This window comes from Lissotriton vulgaris, unplaced genomic scaffold (genome assembly GCF_964263255.1).
Source record: "Lissotriton vulgaris unplaced genomic scaffold, aLisVul1.2 SCAFFOLD_440, whole genome shotgun sequence".
Classification (NCBI taxonomy): domain Eukaryota; kingdom Metazoa; phylum Chordata; class Amphibia; order Caudata; family Salamandridae; genus Lissotriton; species Lissotriton vulgaris.
Window position 1 is genome coordinate 203,842 of NW_028245134.1, and position 19,868 is coordinate 223,709.

The 19,868-nt window shown below is 44.0% G+C and overlaps 1 protein-coding gene across 5 annotated transcripts in view; it reads left to right on the forward strand.

The window, feature by feature from the left end:
- The window catches only part of LOC147666511 (N-acyl-aromatic-L-amino acid amidohydrolase (carboxylate-forming)-like), a 244,627-nt gene that overhangs the window by 181,766 nt on the left and 42,993 nt on the right, over positions 1–19,868 (forward strand). Inside the window, exon 1 of one of the 5 annotated variants that reach the window (XM_086949021.1) lies at positions 14,178–14,249. The exons of the other annotated variants lie outside the window; for them this stretch is intronic. The gene's annotated coding sequence lies outside the window, so the exon portion shown is untranslated. Of the gene's footprint in view, positions 1–14,177; positions 14,250–19,868 lie in introns of those variants that run through there. 5 annotated transcript variants of the gene reach the window in all.

Below are 19,868 nucleotides of genomic sequence, written 5' to 3' on the forward strand. Positions count from 1 at the left end.
CTGTAGGGGATTTAATTTTTAGCTTCTCACTTCAGTAATACTCTCAATATACCAAAAAAGTGTATTCCTTCTCTGAGGTCCCAATTAAGAGATAGATATATATAGGTGCAGAGCTACCAGGTGGCTGGCATTAACAATTCTGGACAGTAAGTGTGCCCATAAATCTGCCTACTCTGAGTTAATACCCACAGAATATAGAATAACCATGCAAAATATCTTTTTCACATTCAAGCTCTGCACAATAATCCTCATTTCCTATGGATTAAAGTACCAATCTACCACATGCTCTGAGATGCAGGGTGAGTACTGTGAGAGGAGTGGGGAGAGATTAGCAGAGGGCGGCAGCGTGGGTTTAGATGCTCCCGCCCTGCTCTAGGACAGGGTCAGGCTTAAAGGAACTTTATTCGCTAGCTGGTAGAACTGGGTCTGGGGTTTTGGAAAACCAGGCTATTTGTAATTGGATGAGCCAGTATCCCACTGCAAGATAGCGCTCTGCCAGACTTGTAATTAGCTCCCTCATGCGAGCTCGTATCGAAATAAGAATAGCGCTGGTTTCTAAGCACTAGCCGAGGAGTTGTGCTAGGACAGAGCATGTGACCACCTGCCTACTATGTCTCTTGGCTGGTCCATAGTGCCGCTTCCTTGCCAGAGTGAAGTGAGGATCAGGCCTGCATTTCAGGGTTCGACTGTGAAACATTTGTGTTTTCAGTGGTGGGGGTTGAGGCAAGTATTATGCTGAATATTAAGCCCTTTTAGTTTCAAGCCACTCTGTTTCAAGCAATGTCCCTCCACTTAGGCATATCACTCTACAAAAAACATGTTTTCAGTGAAAAATCCAATTACTTCAGATCACTCCGTCACTCAGCCAAAAACCAACCAAAACAACTCTTTGATCTAGTCAAAGCTGCCAGTTCTCCGTCTATCTGCTTGTTTGCTACGTTTGTCGACCCAACCGTGACATCATACACTTCTTTGACCCTTTTCACCCTACACTGAGTAAATCCAAGAACATTTGGCAGCTATTTGATGAAATTAGAGAGGAAGACATAATGAAGACTGTTATGAAAACAAAAACCATCAAACCACTTTATGGACCCTATCCCGGGTAACATAGCCAAAGACCTTTACCCACACATGCTCCTCTACTGGACGAACTGGTGAATCTACCACTCAAACGCAAGGAGATGATAGACAGAGTGCTGTCACTTTTCAGACACTCACCCCCATTCACAGATCTGCGTTGAATCCATCATCATTCTTTAGCTCACTTCGCCACCCCAGTTCAGACCCAGCCATATGCAAATCAGCCTTGACCCTGTGCCTCATGGGAACAGTCCAGCCCAAACTGCCAAGCCATGTCTTCCCTGGACCGGAAACAAGCATCCTGGGACCGGTTTCTGGGTAACACCACTCATCAGCCAGGCTAGCTCAGTGAGTCAAGAAATATTTCCTGACTACCTGAAGACAGGACAAGTCATCTCACGTCTCAATATGTCCTCTGCAGATGCGAACGACCTCGACAATTTTAGCCGTGTCTCCAACCTCCCATTTCCGGCAAACATCATAGAGAGATGCATCGCGGATAAACTTACCCATCACATCAGAGACAGCATCTCATGGATGAATATCAATCTGTCTTCAATCAAGGCTGCAGCACTGAATCTGCTCTGCTTCAGGTGGTTGATGATGCTTTCAGAGTCCTAGACTCAGGCAACTCCTTTCTCCTGATTCTTCACGACTTATCAGTATCTTTAAATACAGAAAAATATTCTTTGCTCCTTGATACACTCAAAAATCGAATGGGCATTAATGGCACGGTCCTCAAATGGTTTGATTCATTCCTTAAAGGCAACTCTCAGATGATAAAAACTGACACCTCAGAGATCCATTCTTGATCCAACATTATTCAACCTTTGACCTTATCAAACATTTATATTGTGCCCCTTGGAGTCGTACTCAGAAAATCTGAGATCCTCTTCCATAAATATGCAGATGATACTGAACTATACCTAAAGGTCTCCTCTCCCACTGAAATCTCAAATCTTGCAAACATCTTAACTACTGTTCAAGACTGGAGGACGTCACACCACCTAGAACGAAGCCCTTCTAAAACCGAATCCCTCCTCATTTCTTCGTCGCAACCACCACCTCCAGTACAATCCTGTATAAAAACACTCCACATTCTAAACAGTAAATCACTCATTGTTGACAGCCCCAAATCCCTACGAGTCATTCTAGATAAAAAATGGAAGGGCATATTATCAACAGAATGCGATAATTATCGCAAATCGTGTTTAGTGTGTTTTCTTTTATCGTCTATCGCTGGTTGACATTGCTGTGTTAGCGGCGTATTAGCAACTCTTTGATCAGAGGCAAAGTCAAATCCAGCGGTAGACGGCGATAAGTTGCAATAGCGTGAGAAACCAAGCGATAATTAGTAAGGTCTAATGAAAAGCTTGCTAATAGGCAAGTGTGAACTTAACCACACAATCCACCTCCAATACAAAAGATGGTTAAGTCAACTTTTAAACAGGTGTTAAATTCCTGCGATAACCGTGGTTAGCACAGCTTTTTTAATCGTTTCGCGGGTCCGGTGCTACATTGTTAACTCCATCGCTGCTAATGGAATTCCCCTCCCGTGCTGCCCCTCATTGAAATGGGTTTGGTTGTGACGGACCCATTCCGTCATCAGCACATCCCAACCGTGACTGATGATGTAATGGTTCCGTCACAAGCATCGAAGGGGTTAATAGTGTGAAGTTGTATTTGCGACTGTTTTCATGTAATGTTGGTGAGGAACGCCTACTTTGCATGTTATTAGCGATACATATCGGTGACATGCAATGCAAAAAAAACCCGGCAGCTATCTCAGGAAAACAAGCGCTAAAGCATGTTATCGTGTTCTTGTTGATAGTGCGATAAAACAATCACCGCTTTTTCTGTGATATGTGCCGCGAAAGTGGCGAAAGATTTCTTGATAATATGCCACAAAATCTCCAATTGAAATCAACTCCATGGCTAAAAATGTGTGCTATCAATGCCTTCTCTGGGGAATCCGCTGCTTTATTCCAGAGCAACATTTGAAAACATTGGCCCATTCCTTGGTGCTCTCAAGACTCGACTACTGTAAGTCTCCTGACCGGTCTCCCCAAGCCCTCCTCTCTTCCCTTAAACCAATCCTACATTGGGCAGCATGCTTCGTTACCGAGCCAAAAGAAATGATCGTATCACAGCGATGCAGCTTACTCTCGCTGGCTGCCCATTGAAGCCAGGACCTCATACAAGACTCATTGCATCACACACACGGTCCTACATACGTCCAGTCCACGCCACCTGGCCGACTTACTCAAGATCTCTGGGGGCACCCGACCATAGCGCAATGCAGAAACACCGCCACGTAAATTCCCAACCTTTAGAATGAACGACTCATGGCACAATCATTCTCTGGAAGCGCACCCAGAAAATGGAAATCCTTATTTCTGAACCTACGCACCACCACTTCGATGGCCGTCTTCAAATCCGACTTGAAAGCCCTCCTCCTTCGAAGACATGTTGTGTAGTCTCAAGAATGAACCTTATCATGGCTTTAAACTACACTTCTTGATTTAGGCATCTTTAGGCGAATATATGGCGTTAAAACGCAAACATTTACAACGGATGCCTTTACAACGCAGTTTTCACATTGCAACATCCATTGCAACGCATGATTTTACATCGCATGCCATCACAACGCATTTTTAGAAACTACATTTACAACGCATTCCATTACAAAGCATACCATTACAACGCATATTACTTTTAGGGCAACAGTGGGGTAAGTGTTGGATAGTGTAGGGGTAAAAATGACTATGCCCAGTCCAGTGAGTGCAACAAAAGGGTAAGTGTTGAATAGTGTAGGGTTAAACATTACTATTCACACTCCAGTGAGTGCAACAGTAGGGTAAGTGTTGGATAGTGGAGGGGTAAAAATTACTATTCCTCATTACTTACCTTATAATGTGTTGTAATGACATGTGTTGTAGTAACACGCGTTGTAATGACATGCGTTTTAGTGACATGCGATGTAATGGCATGCATTGTAAAGAATGCTGCGTTGTAATGACTGCGTTGTAATGGTAGTGCATTGTAATGACTGCGTTGTAAAGGTTGTTTCCCCTTTAGGCAAGCTGCTACCTCCAGTTATGTACAAACATCTCAGGAATATCGAATCGGTGCCTTTTGTATGACTTGTAATCTCATGTCATTGTTATCACGTATCTTTGTAATAATCGGTGTTTAATGTAAATCCCTTTAGCTCCTTTGGGTAATATCCGCGCTATATAAAAATACATAAATAAATGTACCCTCTCTTTTTATGTGGGTGAGCCTTTAGTTGGGGGGCAGTTTTAAACCTTGCTTGACAAAGGTTTTGCCTTGTTATGCTAAATTTCTGTGCTTTTAATTTGTTTACATCGAAAATGTTTAGAGGTCTCACACCCTGTCCAGGTCCAAATAGAGTCTTTAAGAGCATTGAAGCGGCTAGAACGTGGGACAGCACAAGCGCTGGCCCTAGAGGAGGGGCACTATTTTACCAACCGCATTTAAAAACGGCCAAAAAGGCGTTTACAATCAGCTCAGGCAAGACTTTATTGATTTATCGCCTGGCCTCGAGTACCGCAATTTAGGCCTGGGTGAAATTTTAACTATGCCGATGTAATTGGCCTCATTTTGGTAATTTCTGTAGTGAAATGTAAGCAAAATTACCAACATTACGCCATTATGCCACATCGCATAATTTCTGGGAGATATTTTACCGTAGGTTGTTACATTTGGGTAATGTTTTAACGCGAGCAGCTTTCAGGTAGATTGTTTACCCAAGAGGCCCTTTTGGGTCATGTTTTTTCCACAAAATTACAAATCGGAACCTGGGCACAATGCTTTGAATAGGAGCAACAGTGCCTTAAACCTGGGTGCTCGACAAACATTTCGGGTAGGTTTTGTTACTAAGTGGACCGGTCAGATAATTACGCACTCCCTCAGCTTTGGCATTCGACATTCAAGTGGTGCCAAAGCCAATGGTTCTAGTTTTATAAGCTATCACAGGGATGTACACATTGTGTTTGCATGTGTTATCAGTTAAACACAGATCTGTTGACTTAGTCAAGGTTTGCTTACCTTTTCTTTCCTGTTTTTCTAATTTCCTTTATCCTTCTGTTTCCCCTACGCCTCTCAATAACCGTTTGACCTTGTGACAAGGTCAATAATGTCGACCTACTATTGTATGGTATTGAGCACATCGACAACAACTACGTAATTATGATAAACATCATGGGTCTCATTTATGAGGCTGTGCGTCACTTTTACGCCGCCGGTACGTCACTCTTTGTGACGCATCAGTGGCGTAAAAATGCGCCTTGTTGCGCCATATTTAGAAAGTGACACATCTAGGTAGATGCGTCACTTTGTAAACCCCTGCGCCACATTATACCTGCGCCAGGTATATTGTATGCAAGGGGGGCGTATTGACGCAAGGAAGGGTCGTAGAAGTGACGCAGTGAAATCTATGAGATTTCACTGCGTCACTTTTAGGACGCTGTTGCGTCAACATCTTGCTCCTGCCTCACAGCAGGCGTAAGACTGATGCAGGCCCTTTCACATGGGGCTTGCCCCATGTGAAAGGACGCATTGCTGGAGTTGCGTCACTTTTGTGACACACTCCAGCAATGCGTCACTTTTGCGCCTACAGATACGTCAGAAAAACTGACTTATCTGTAACTCCTTGTGACATGATGCGTCATACAGTAAATATGACGCATCAGGAATGTTCAAGGAGTGCGCACTGAGAAGTGACGCATCGCTGCTCATAAATGAGGCCCGTTGTTATTATCTGTACCTTTAAATCGTCTACTGCGCCCTAGAACCAATATTATTCAACATATTATTATTGCCCACCCTTACCTTGTGATGTCAGTTTGATGTAGTAGGCGCGGTGTGGGAGGCGCACCGAAGCTTCCTCCCTTATTTGACTTCAGGGTTTTGGTCTTTCTCCATCTCTTTCTATCTCTTTTCTTTTTAATGGAGTTTTATTTAGTGCGAACTTGACCCGGTATTGGGTATCAGAGCGCTTTACATAGCACCAGTTGTGTTACATGAGGACACATTTATTTTTGTTAGGCACGAAGAGATGAAGTGATTTGCCCAGAATCACAGGATATGCAGCGTCATTGCCGAGACTCGAACCCACTCCCCAGATTAGAGGTCGACCGCCCTAGCCATTAGGCCAACTCCTCTTCTTTCTCTGTTCTTCTCTCTATTCTTTATTCTCTTTCCTCCCCACTCGCTTCTTTTTTCTCAGATGTCTGTACATTCCCTTCTGATTACATCTCGCCAGAGGTCGGTGTACAGGGCCGGAAAGGACAGACTCGGCCTTATCCCTTCAGGCATTGGCCACACCAGCTCTTTGAAGAGACCCCAGGCCACCCTCTGCTGTGCCTGGAAGGCCTTCCTGAAAGTGTGCACATGAGGTGGGTACAGTGCGCCTAGAAGCCACCTATGCATGGGAAGTCCAAAGGTTTCCCCGACCCCCCACCCCCCTTGCCTTCTGATCTTTCCTCCCCTCGCCCCTGTGGAGTGTGACTGGTTGTCAGTGATCTTTAGGCTTCACACAAGTGAAAGCGCTGAGCGCCAGGTTTATCAAAGGATTGCGTTGCAATACTTAAGTCAGGTTTACCAAAGCCACCTTGCGTGGCCCTGCGTGGCTTGGTAAATCCAGAGTAACACAAAGCATCACAAGTCGCTACCTTGCGTCCCTCTGCGCCCGAGGGCGTTCCATGGGTGCAGAGGGGGGTTGTGGGGTGTTCCACGCATCCATCCAGGCTTTTTGTTGCATTCTCAGATCGACTAAGAATAGTAAACATGGGTAGGTGTGAACCTCGTATGTCTTTCCGACACTAGTGCAACGGGGAGAAATATCTTCATTCCTCCTCATTGTTTCCTCTTTCTAAGTGCAGCCTCTAAGGATTATTTTTCCACAGGAAGGTGTCCATTCCTGCATAAACACAATCTTGCCTGCAATGCAGCACCTTTACACCATGGCTCAAGGGGGCCTGCATTGGCGCTAGACAGCACAAAGTGTGCCAGAGCGAGAGCAGGAATGTGCCAGATCTTGGTAGACATGGCGCATTCCTGCCCTCCGCGTTTGGCACAGCACAGAGCAGAACATTGTCTTGCTGAGTTGCGCTGCGTCAAATATTCATAAATCTGACGCATAATGCAAGGAGAGGTGGGCACCTGTGCACAGAGAATATTCAAAGAGGAAAGGAAAGACAGGGAGGAGAGAAACGTGCATCCGAGGGGACAGTGAAAGTAATGACAGAAAAATAGACTGAAGAGGAGAAGGAATTGACGGAAAAGAATAAGAAAAAAAATCTGGAAACACAAAAAGCTAAGAGTGTCGAACAGCTGTGGAAATGAAGAACAAGGGGCAGTGGTGTAAAAGAGGAACACGAATGGGGTAACAAAGGAAACAATAAATAGAGGAAGGAAATACATAACTGAGGAAAAATGGGAAATGAGAAAAAGAAGGCAAAAATAGACCAAAGCTGGAAATTGCAGAGCACAAATTGGAAACTAATAATGGGCGAAGCAAATAGTATGAAAGAGAGCACAAGCAAGAGGTGAAAGGAGTGGGTAAAAAAGATCTAAGCAGGAAAGAATCTAAAGAGAATGAAAACAGCCTAAAAACTAGCAGGCTATGCATGTACGTCACAGGATAGAGTATGCCTGAGCTACCTCAGTGGGTTAAGTTACTTGCTGCTGAGATGCATGTATAATGTTCAGCTCACAGGCTTCAATCCTCGAGATGTATGTGTCATCTGCGCGTCAGTGAGTTTTAATCTAGTGAGTTACCTGATGTCCTACTGCAGAAAAGGGTGTGTCATCTGCAGGGCACATGTTCTAATCCCAACCATAGCCACCGATAACAGAAATCTGTTTGGCCTGCAGGTGGCGGTCTACATCCCACTGCCAGGGCTGGTGCATCTGTGCACCTACTTTACACATCCATGTGTATCTAGCAGGCCATAGGCAGTGCCACAGGAGAAGAGCAAATTATGTGGCAGAGTTAATTAAGCCATGAGACAAGAAAAGGCAAATTATGTGACACATTTTGTGACAGTATTACTGCATTCTTTTGTCTTTTTGCACGTGTTAACACTGTCTGGTGAAAGGGACCGCCTCATTAGCAACAGATTAACACTCAATACAGCAATGGAAAGTTGAAAGGTGACTAGTCAACTTTTGCAAAGGGGGGTTCACTGCACAACAACATGTGGCCCTGCATTTATAGTAACCTTTGATCCACTGGAGCTAGAAACTATTTGTTTGTAAAATATGCTGGGGCCGATTCACAGAACTAATCTGAGATAAAATCCTAATCTTACTACTTTTGGTATTCACAGAAGGCATTTAGCAGTAGTAAAGTTAGGACTCCTAACTTTACTACTACTAAATGCCTTTTGTGAATGCTGCACTTCAGGAATGACAGCCGCTTCTTGTTTTTATTTGCAGTGCACCATGCAGCGCTTTCACTTTCACTGTGGCCGCAGTCCTTCCCTTAATAGGCGGCAACACTTCTCGAATCCTCACTCCTCGTCCCACCAAGCATTCGCTGCTCTGCCCGACCTCCTCCCTCCGCTCTCGGGGGTCTCCCCGCTCCACCATGGCACCGATGTTCCCGCCTGCACTTTGTAAGTGCTAGACCCGCAGACGCCAGCATGGCTGTGGATGTCTCACCCGCCTGTACAGGTCCTACCGGTGCCTAGTTGTGTCTGTTAACTCCAGTAACAGGTTGCATTCTGTGATCACTGCATAGATTCCTTCGCAACAACTTTGTCAGTTGTCTTAACTCATAAACATGCATTCATGCTTCGATGCCTGACGCATTTTAGCAAATTAAGCTGCCAAACAGAACACTATATCAACAGGTAAATATTAGCATAATGTACAAATATATGCTAACAAATGCCTGCATTTAAAGGAATCTCATCCTGTTTTTAAATCCTCATGGTGTCTAACTGCTCAGCAGTTGGTCTGGAATTCATGAAGGGCAACAAGGAGATCCGACCAGAAGAAGAACCATTTTCTGTATTTTTCTGCTTTTAAAAGTAAATACAGACAGGAAGTAGATTGTTTCCTGCCTGTGTTTATCAGAAAAAACGGAAAACTGAAAGCCTTATCCATGATCCATCCTCAGTCATCCATAATCAATCATTTATTATTTATCATCCATTTATCTTTATCCGTTGTCCATCATCCCTGATCCAGCATCCGCCATTCTTCTTCCATCATCCATCATCATTGCTCAGCCGTCATTCCTAATCTGTCATCATTCGTCCCCATCTATCAATCCTCATTGCGCATCCATCATCCTCCGTGATAGATCCATAATTTCTTCCCCATCATTCATCATTTCTCACTCATCATCTATCATCCATGATCCATCATCGATCATCCACTATCAGTCAACAATCATTCATTAACCCTCATCCATCATCCATCACCCCATATCCATTATCGATCATTTATTATTCATCATCCATCAGTCGTCATCCATTGTCGAATCATCCATCATTCTTCATCCATCATCCTTCGTGATATATCTATAATTTCTCATCCATCATCTAGCATCGATCACCCCATTTCCATTATCGATCATTAATTATTTATCATCCATCATTCTTCATCCCTCATCCATCCTCATTGCTCAGCAGTCATTCCTCATCTGCCATCCATCATCCACTATCCATCATTCATCACTGCTCAACCATCATCTATCATCCTTCATGATATATCCATCTCTTCTTGTCCACCACCCATCACTCCTCAGTAATCATCTACCATCCATGATCCATCATCAGTCATCCACCATCAATCATTCATTATTTATCTCCATCATCATTCCTCATCTGCCATCCATCATCCAATATCCATCATTCATCATTGCTCATCAATCATCCCTCATGATGTATCCATCACTTCTTGTCCATCATCCATCATTCTTCAGTCATCATCCATCGTCCATGATCCATCAACAATCATTCATTTATCATCCATTGTGCAACATCTCTGACCCATCACTCATCATCTCTCATCTTTTCTTGCTCGTCATTCCTCGTCAGTCATCCGTCATCCCTCTCTATCCCCTATATTTTCCCTCGGCCGCAGGTGTGGGTTTACAAAACCTCTATATTCCAGAAGGTTTGTTCATTGTGAAGTTTGTCATTCTTGTGAGCTCATTCTAGCTCTCATATTCCACCCTAACATCCTGGGGTGGACCAGGCTTCATGGTCATTCTTAGCTGTCGACGTATGAACACCAGTTACACAATTGCTCCTCTTGATATTAGGTAAGAATCCAGATTGACATACTCGACTCGGTCTATCACACTGATGTGAAGGTTTCTGGTTGGCTTACACAAGCTACTGGTGAAAATAAATCCTACCAGAGAGGTGCAGATTACTGTCGTAAATGGTACAAAGAAGCAGCTTGTAGACTTCATCAGGTAAAGACAGTAGTTTTATTCTAAGACACAACTGAGGGAACACTTCACCAGATAGCCAGACCAACAACTGACATCTGTGGAACATTCAGTGTACACAAGCTAGAATACTCGCAGGTATCATGGAAGGGGAGTAGGGAACACAAAGAAAGGCTTCATGACACCAAGGAACCATGTTGCGAGGAGTATGAACGTACAACAAGTACCTTGGAAAAAGAGATTTAAATGTTGGCATAGTTTATCTGAATAGTGCGGGGAACAGCACAACCTACATCAAGTCTGGCCCCATTATAGTACCCTACTGCTGCTTGAGGTAGTGGCATCCTGCAAAGATACCCACACGCGAGAGCCAAACTCAGAAGGGATCAACAGTTAGTAACCAGAAACAATGCCAGAAGATGCCATTGACAGGTTGAGGTCTACATATAAAAGCACATGGCAGCCAGTCAAGATTGGTTCTCAAGGACCCGGAAACGCACACTGGGAAATGGCCGAGTGGCATGTGTGGTACTGGCTCAGGACTGCGAAGAAGCAAATAGTTGATAGTTGTACAAGTTGGTTTGAGGAGGTGAACATGTAATCCATGTTGTTATGTTAAGTCAGAAAGAGCTATTGTATGTCAGGGGCCTTCTGTGTGGGGCCCTCGGGCAATCAGGGGCCACTATGCCGCAACCAATGTGGTTGGGGCATTTTACAACTGCTATTCCATGATCAAACCTACTATAGCACTTAGAACTGAGTAGCAAGTATTGTTTTCAGCGATTGACTCTCACGGTAGCGGAATGAGCAGTCCAAGGCTTCTCGAAGAGTTTGTGTCTGAAATCAACAATCAGGAAATAGAGCAAAATGGCAGCTCAACAGTCCAGGGCTTATAATGATCCAAAAGAGAACTACTTTATTATCCACGACGCAATACCACACAAAAAGTATATATAATGCAATATCTATGACCTTTATGTCAGTGTCTGGGGGCACTTGATCGCAGTTCACTTTGCAGTTAGGCCCCAGTCTCAGCTCTAGGCACATGTGCCAGCTGAGACCCAGATCACTTCAGGTTTAACTTCTCTAGACCCAGGTGCCAGCTTAGACCCAGATCACTTCAGGTTTAACTTCTCTGGGCCCAGGTGCGAGCTCAGACCCAGATCACTTCAGGTTTAACTTCTCTAGGGCCAGGTGCCAGCTCAGACCCAGATCTCTTCAGGTTGAACTTCTCTAGGCCCAGGTGCCAGCTTAGACCCAGATCACTTTAGGTTTAACTTCTCTAGGCCCAGGTGCCAGCTTAGACCCAGATCACTTCAGGTTTAACTTCTCTAGGCCCAGGTACCAGCGCAGACCTAGATCACTTCAGATTTAACTTCTCTGGGCCCATGTGCCAGCTTAGACCCAGATCACTTCAGGTTTAACTTCTCTAGGCCCAGGTGCCAGCTCACACCCAGATCACTTCAGGTTTAATTTCTCTGGGCCCATGTGCCTGCTTAGACCCAGATCACTTCAGGTTTAACTTCTCTAGGCCCAGGTGCCAGCTCACACCCAGATCACTTCAGGTTTAGCTTCTCTAGGCCCAGGTGCCAGCTTAGACCCAGATCACTTCAGGTTTAACTTCTCTAGGCCCATGTGCCAGCTTAGAACCAGATCACTTCAGGTTTAACTTCTCTAGGCCCAGGTGCCAGCTCAGACCCAGATGACTTCAGGTTTAACTTCTCTATGCCCAGGTGCCAGCTTAGACCCAGATCACTTCAGGTTTAACTTCTCTAGGCCCAGGTGCCTGCTCAGACCCAGATCACTTCAGGTTTAACTTCTCTAGGCCCAGGTGCTAGCTTAGACCCAGATCACTTCAGGTTTTATTTCTCTAGGCCCAGGAGCCAGCTTAGAATCAGATCACTTCAGGTTTAACTTCTCTAGGCCCAGGTGCCAGCTTAGACCCAGATCACTTCAGGTTTAACTTCTCTAGGAATCAAAAATCACAAAAACCTAGTCCAGAAGGCAATACATTTTATAAATCTATGGGCATATATGGATTTGTCAAAAGATCATTCCAATTACACCCCTGAATGCAGAAATAGGTGTCATGCTCAAGATAATTGCCAAAAATAAAAATAGCCAATCTCTGATAAGTCTGACACTAGACAACACAGTACAAACATTCACTAGAAAGACGACATTTGAAAAAATGTGTGAATAGCTAGAAGACACCTCAAGGGCGCACCACCAATGGGGCCCCTGGTTGGTACTCACCAGGGTGGCCCTGTTCTCATCATCGGTGTCAACTAGCTTAACGTAAACGTGTCCGACTCCCAAAAGCAAAAAGACAGTGAATGGTGCAGTGTACGCAAACTTATATGTGACAAGGACTAACAACGTTCAACATATAACACAACAACTACTGTGCATACAAGATTAAGAACCTTTTTATTTGTATTCTCTTGTCTGCCAACAGTAAACATATATACATAAAAAGGAGAGAAGCGAATACTACCTATCGATTCGCATTCAGCTCGCGAATAGAAAAAAAAAAATCATCTTTGAAATCCGTATGAAACAGACGACCGCCTCCACACGCCGAGATTAGAAAAACCACCGTTGTAGGTTATACACTGACACTTATACCCTCGACGTATGTCATTATCAAGGCAATGCGAGAAGCAAACTGACAATACTGTTGATGAGTACAGTATTGATTATCTTCGCAAGACTGCGAGCCGAATAAAACCGCATTTAACCATAGTATTCCTCACCTGCTAACTAAAGAACATATTAATATAGGAGGTGTCTCCAAACCGCGAAGCCACCTTTCGATTGCGCCGTAATTTTATTCGTCATATACCGTGGAGGCGATGCAACACTGTAATTAACATCAGGTTGTTTTAATTACCAGATATTGAATTAAAGAATGAAATAAAACTCTACATCAGCTATATATAACAACCAAAATAATGTTGTGATTAGAATTTCCGTGTTCAATTGCTATGTGATTCCTTCTACCGCCCAAAGACCCGAATAAAAGTGCTCCGCTGATTAGAGCGTGTAGCTGTAGAAAGTTGTCTTCTGTCTTGAGAAAGGCGCTGGCCGCCGAAACGCGTCGACACACAACTTGATACACCACCCACTTTTTTAACTCTGTGAAAGGAATCAGAATGTGTTTTTTATTGTGATTCATAAGTTTGAAATGTATTTTTATTCTGTCGTTTGATATATGCATTTTTTATTGTCTTTCTTTATAATAAATTTATTTAGTATATATTTTTTATAAAAAAGTTCATTCTCTTCTTTGGAAACTGTCTTTTTCAATTTTTCTGTCCTGTGACCATTGTGTAGGCAATCTAAAAACTTCCGCCTAGGTTGTTTTTTCCACTGTCTATGGAACAATGCCTTCTTTGTTGATTCCATCCTCTTGTGAGACAGTGGTGAGTGCATTAATTGATTGATGCTTTGTTGATTTCATCCTCTTCTTGGGCAATGGAGTCTCTAGATGCCTGTGATGCAACTCGGCCATATGGGCTCACAGCTCTCGAAGGTCTGTCCTTCTATTTTGGGGTCGCGGTCTCGGGGCTCCCCACTTCTCTTTGTGTTGAAACAATCTTAAAGTGCCTTCCTCCTTCGGTTTTCACTTCCCTTTGGTCTTTACTATAAGTAAGCTCATTGCTTATTTCGTGGTGTCTTCTTTGTTTGAGAGTTGAACGTCTTCTGTATTACGACTCCAGTCTTCTGATCAATGAGTATTGTCTTTTCTGAATAACTCTCCCAAGATCTTCTCATCCTCTCTATCTTCTTTCCACCTTTGCTTTCATGTATCCTTATCTTTTCTTTACCTCTATCTGCCTCTCTGTCTGTGTCGATTTGTTGATCACTGTATGTCTTTACCTCTTTGTCTTGCATCCATTTTATTCATCTGTCTCTATTGTTTTTATCTCGACATCTGTGCTGTCTGGCTTTCTTTCCTTCTATCCCCCTCTGTTATTGTATCATCTCTGTCACTATGCCTTAGTTTTACATCTGAGTTCTTGTCTTTTTATCTGTTGTTTTATTTCATACACGTCTCTGTCTCTCGTGTCTGCCTTAATTTCTATTTCCACTCAACAATTACCCTATGAATCACTAACAAACCTTGTCAGTGTTCTTGAAGGCACACCATCATCTGCCTGTCTGTCTGATGTCCGTCTAACTGTTTCTCTGTCTGTCTGTCAATACCCATGAACTCTCCTGTGTACAGGTACCTCCAGCCCCCAGTCACTGCTCCTCTTCCTCCCTGTCTCCCCTCTTCTCACCTCATCCAGCTGCAATGGTTTCCTTGTTACTTTACTCCGTGCTTTCTAAACTTCTACATCACACTTTTTTAAATCCTGTTGTGTAGTTATTTGTGCTATAAGGTGATAAAAAAAGAATTGCTGGTATCCCAGCTTTGCAGAGAACGTGAATGCATGACCACTGTGCTCACTGCACAAGCTGTAGTGACAGCTTAGTCTTGTTTGGAGCCTTGCACAAGTTATAGTGATAGCTTAAGTCTTGTTTGGGGGCTTGGGTGGGGTCTTACAAGTCTTGTTTGGGGGCTGCTTTGGGGTCCTGGACAAGGTACAATGATAGCTTATGTTTTGTTTGGAGCCTTGGGTGGGGTCTTGCACAAGTTATAGTGATAGCTTATGTTTTGTTTGGGGACTTGGGTGGGGTTTTGCACAAGGTATAGTGATAGCTTATGTTTTGTTTGGGGACTTGGGTGGGGTCTTGCACAAGTTATAGTGATAGCGTATGTTTTGTTTGGGGACTTGGGTGGGGTTTTGCACAAGGTATAGTGATAGCTTATGTTTTGTTTGGGGACTTGGGTGGGGTCTTGCACAAGATATAGTGATAGGTTAAGTCTTGTTTGGAGCCTTGGGTGGAATCTTGAACAAGTTATAGAGATAGCTTAGTCTTGTTTGGAGCCTTGGGTAGAGTCTAACACAAGTTATAGTGATAGCTTATGTTTTGTTTGGGGACTTGGATTGGGTCTTGCGCAAGTTATAGTGATAGCTTGAGTCTTGTTTGGAGCCTTGGGCAGGGTCTTGCACAAGTTATAGTGATAGCTTGAGTCTTGTTTGGAGCCTTGGGTGGAGTATTGCACAAGTTATAGTGATAGTTTAAGTCTCGTTTGGAGCCTTGGGTGGGGTCTTGCGCAAGTTATAGTGATAGCTTGAGCCTTGGGCAGGGTCTTGCACAAGTTACAGTGATAGCTTGAGTCTTGTTTGGAGCCTTGGGTGGAGTATTGCACAAGTTATAGTGATAGTTTAAGTCTCATTTGGAGCCTTGGGTGGGGTCTTGCGCAAGTTATAGTGATAGCTTGAGTCTTGGGCAGGGTCTTGCACAAGTTATAGTGATAGCTTGAGTCTTGTTTGGAGCCTAGGGTGGAGTATTGCACAAGTTATAGTGATAGCTTATGTTTTGTTTGGAGCTTTGGGTGGGCTCTTTCACGTCTTGTTTGGAGCCTTGGGAGTGGTCTAGCACAAGTTATAGTGATAGCTTAGTCTTGTTTGGAGCCTTGGGAGTGGTTATAGTGATAGCTTATGTTTTGTTTGGAGCCTTGGATGGGCTCTTTCACGTCTTGTTTGGAGCCTTGGGAGTGGTCTAGCACAAGTTATAGTGATAGCTTATGTTTTGTTTGGGGACTTGGGTGGGGTATTGCACAAGTTATAGTGATAGCTTATGTTTTGTTTGGAGCCTTGAATGGGCTCTTGCACGTCTTGTTTGGAGCCTATGGAGTGGTCTAGCACAAGTTATAGTGATAGCTTAGTCTTGCTTGGAGCCTTGGGAGTGGTCTTACACAAGTTACAGTGAATGCTTGAGTCTTGTTTGGATCCTTGGGTGGAGTCTTGCACAAGTTATAGTGATAGCTTAGTCTTGTTTGGAGCCTTGGGTGGGGTCTTAGACAAGTTATAGTTATAGTTTATGTCTTGTTTGGGGACTTGGGTGGGGTCTTACACAAGTTATAGTGATAGCTTAGTCTTGTTTGGAGCCTATGGAGTGGTCTAGCACAAGTTATAGTGATAGCTTAGTCTTGTTTGGAGCCTTGGGAGTGGTCTTACACAAGTTACAGTGAATGCTTGAGTCTTGTTTGGGTCCTTGGGTGGAGTCTTGCACAAGTTATAGTGATAGCTTAGTCTTGTTTGGAGCCTTGGGTGGGGTCTTAGACAAGTTATAGTTATAGTTTATGTCTTGTTTGGGGACTTGGGAGGGGTCTTGCACAAGTTATAGTGATAGAGCCTTGGGAGGGCTCTTACAAGTCAATGTGGCACATTTTGTAATAGTATTAATTCAATATTTAGTCATTTGTATTAAACTTGTTAACGCTATCTGGGCATTGGTTGCAGCTAGTTTGTGCCAGTTAAATACCCAAATACATAACAATAACCAATAGAAAGGTGACTGGTCCTGTTTTGTAAAGGGCCTTCCACCCTTCGGCAACACGTGTCGACGCATTTTTGTATATTTTTTTGTTAAAATCAGCAGATTAAGCTGCAGAGGGTGGATTATGTGGCAAATGCGGAAAATCTATAATTATGCGAAATTCCCCAGGTGCGCACAATCCCATAATTCCAGGGTGCGGGGGGAGGCGGGGTGAAATCTAATTGTGAGACAAGCCTCAATCTCATTGAGACAAGTATCAATTTACAAGCTCCTTGCGCCTCTTTTGCGTCATTTTTCCCTTGTTAAAAAAATTAAGCAAAAGTGGCGCAAGTGGCTTGTAAATCTGCCCCGCAAATTTACAAGCTCCTTGCGCCTCTTTTGCGCCATTTGCCCATGTTAAAAAAATGACGCTAAAGTGGCGCAAGGGGCTTGTAAACCTGCCCCACAAATTTACAAGCTCCTTTCGCCTCTTTTGCGTCATTTTGCCCATGTTAATAAAATGACACAATAGTGGCGCAAGGGGCTTGTAAACCTGCCCCACAAATTTACAAGCTCCTTGCGCCTCTTTTGCGTAATTTTTCCCATGTTAAAAAAATGACGCAAAGGGCTTGGAAATCTAGTATTCGCTAAACATAGTAAGCTGAATCCGACCGTGGCAGGTGCTATGGAACCATTTATAAAGTCCCTCGCAGATTGTTGAAAGCGCTGCGAGGCCGTGTAGATAGCAGCAAGAGCACTATACAAGATATGATTGTGATATTTGGTAATATTTTATGGGTCACATTCTGCTGGCTCAGGCCCGGCGCTTCCCCACGATGTGTTTAGGAAATAAGCAGAAGCCTTCGGACACCACCCCTGTGTGGGGGGCATTTACATTACAAGAAAAGGCCGAATGAAATGGCTTTTATTTGAGCGGGCTTTGCTATTTTGCATGAACAGCCCACAATTCTTACACCGTTTTTTTTTTACGATGCTAATGTTGCATCTTCTAGTTTAGTTGGTGGCGCAGTTAAAAAAAAAAGTGGTTATGTCTACAAGGAGTCAATTTTGGGCCAGCCTGTTGTAATAGCATGTGTATATGCGAATGCAGGGCCCGGCGGAAGTATGTATCAAAATGTAAGTGCGTCACTCGCTCTTAGGGTCCCTGAAGCCCTGTTAAAGTGATTTATTGTACTGCACACTTCGAGTGTGCAGGGAAATGTAAGGTATGAACGAATGAATGAGGGTACACGTCTTCTGGACTGTGTGTATTCCTGGTTGCATGCTGGTCTGTGTGTCTGTATGTCCGTTGCTGTGCCTGTTGGTTTGTTGGCCTGCGTGTAAGGTTAATTGCTGGTATGTTGGCCAACATGAAAGATTATCGGTTGGTCTGTTGGCCTGTGTGTCAGGTTATCCGTTGGTATGTTGGTCTGCATGGTGGGTTATCTGTTGGTATGTTGGCCTGGGTGTAAAGTTATCCCTTGGTATGTTGGCCGGCGCGTAAAGTTATCTGTTGGTATATTGGCCTGCGCATACTGTTATCTGTTGGTATGTTGGCCAGCGTGTAAGGTTATCTGTTGTTATGTTGGCCAGATTATAAGGTTATATGTTGGTATGTTGGCCAACGTGTAAGGTTATCTTTGTTATGTTGGCCAGCATGTAAGATTATCTGTTGGTTTGTTGGCCAGCATGTAAGGTTATCCGTTGGTATGTTGATCTGCGTCTAAGGTTATCAGGTGGTTTGTTGGCCAGCATGTAAGGTTATCTGTTGGTATGTTGATCTGCGTTTAAGGTTATCAGTTGGTTTGTTGGCTGGCGTGTAAGGTTATCTGTTGGTATGTTGGTTTGTGTGTAAGGTTATCTGTTGGTTTGTTGGCCTGCGTGTAAGATTATCTGTTGGTTTACTGGCCTGCGTATAAGGTTATCTGTCGGTATGTTGGTTTGTGTGTAAGATTATCTGTTGGTTTGTTGGCCTGTGTGTAAGGTTATCCATTGGTATGTTGGCCTGCATGTAAGGTTATCCATTGGTATGTTGGCCTGCATGTAAGGTTATCCGTTGGTATGTTGGCCTTCATGTAAGGTTATCCGTTGGTATGTTGGCCTTCATGTAAGGTTATCCGTTGGTATGTTGGCCTGCGTGTAAGGTTATCTGTTAGTTTGTTGGATGGTGCATAAGGTTATGTTGGTCTGTGTGTAAGGTTATTGGTTAGTCTGCGTGTTGGTATGTTGGCCTGTGTATAGTTGCCTGTAAGTTTATTGGCTTGTAGGCATCTACTTCACATCTATGTACTTTGACCATATAGTGGTAGTCGATATTGTGACGACGGCACAAGTGCAGAGGGATATAAGCGCCCCAGTATTTTGGCCCCTCTCCAGCTGGGATCATGCTCTATAAACAGTGCCATCCTGAGGATTTTTAGGGCCCGACACTGGTGTAACGAAACATGAGGGGGTCCCCTGCAAGGTACCTGGAGGAGCCCCTTCCGGACCCAATGAGGAGCTCTCCAGGCAGAGTACTATGCTGTGTGGGCCCCCTGTAACTTGGTGGACCCCCGCATCGAGGGTGCTGTGGGGGGCCTTGGTTATGCCACTGGGCCCTGGGAATAATATACCTAAGGAGCCTCTGGTTAGATCAACGTAGTGTATTATTGCCAATTTTCTTCTAATTCAAGCCCCATGATGCCAAACTACACTGAATAATACTGTAAAGGTTGAGATTAAGAAATAGACGGATGGGGTCAGAGAGACAGGTCTCTTTCCCAGGGGCCCCTTGGAAGGTGGGAGCCCTGGGCAATGACCTACTTTGCCCATGCTTTAAAACATCTCTGCTCTACAGATACCAGCGCACAGGATTACAAACCTGTGCCTAGTCTGGATCATCCTTCAGCTCATCAGAGAGATCCTGTGATGGGTGATGGGTGAGGTTCCTGCAAGAAGGAGAGCTTGTCGCTTAGATGTTTGCTCTGTGGTAGCATGC